This window comes from Chrysochloris asiatica, unplaced genomic scaffold, assembly GCF_000296735.1.
Source record: "Chrysochloris asiatica unplaced genomic scaffold, ChrAsi1.0 scaffold00310, whole genome shotgun sequence".
NCBI lineage: Eukaryota > Metazoa > Chordata > Mammalia > Afrosoricida > Chrysochloridae > Chrysochloris > Chrysochloris asiatica.
Genome location: NW_006408828.1, coordinates 990,156 through 991,142, shown reverse-complemented (window position 1 = coordinate 991,142; position 987 = coordinate 990,156). Strand labels below are relative to the sequence as shown.

General features: G+C 38.6%; 1 protein-coding gene across 1 annotated transcript in view; it reads right to left on the bottom strand.

Annotated features, from left to right (window-relative positions):
• The window catches only part of CD5 (CD5 molecule), a 102,826-nt gene that overhangs the window by 7,490 nt on the left and 94,349 nt on the right, over window positions 1-987 (bottom strand). The gene's annotated exons all lie outside the window — the stretch shown is intronic.

Here is a 987-nt window from a genome sequence, read left to right as displayed (position 1 = left end):
ATCTGCATATCACAGGTTGTTAATGAGTCTTCCTCCAATCCTGATGCCACATTTTTCTTCATATAACCCAGCTTCTTGGATTATTTGCTCAGCATACAGGTGGAATTAGTATGGTAATTTCTTAATTTTAAACCATTCAGTGTTCCCGTGTTCTGTTTGAACAACTGTCTCTTGGTCCATGTACAGATTCCTCATGAGCACAATTAAGTGTTCCAGAATACTCATACTTCTCAATGTTGTCCATAGCTGGTCATGATCCACACAATTGAAAGCCTTTGCGTAGTCAATAAAGCACAGGCAAATATCTTTCTGGTATTCTCTGCTTTCAGCCAAGATCGATCGGACATTAACAATGATATCCCTCGTTCCACATCCTCTTCTGAATCCAGCTTGAACCTCTGGAAGTTCTCTGTCAATGTATGTTTGCAGCCATTTCTGGATTACCTTTAGTAAAACTTTACTCACATGGGATATCAAAGATATTGTCTGATGATTTCCTCATTCCATTGGGTCATTTCTCTTTGGAATGGGCACAAATATGGATCTCTATGAATCAGTCGGCCAGATAGTTGTCTTCGAAATTTCTTGGCAGAGATGAGTGAGTGCCTCCAGTGCCGCCTCACTTTCTTGAAAGATTTCCATTTTAATTCCATCATTTCCTGGTGCCTTATTCTTTGCCAATTCCTTCAATGCACCTTGGATTTCTTCCTTCAGTATCATTGGCTCTTGATTATATGCTACCTCTTAAAACGGTTAAACATCAACCATTTCCTTTTGGTACAGTGACTCTGTGTATTCTTTCCATCTTCTTTTGATGCTTTCTGCATTATTCAGTAATTTGCCCAGAGAATCCTTTAATAACGAAAGTCGAGGCTTGATTTTTTCTTCAGGTCCCCCAGCTTTAGAAATGCTAAACAAAACGTGCACAGATCTTTGCATATTTTCTTGTAATATTTGACTTTGTCTTCTTGAGCTGATCTTTGAAAT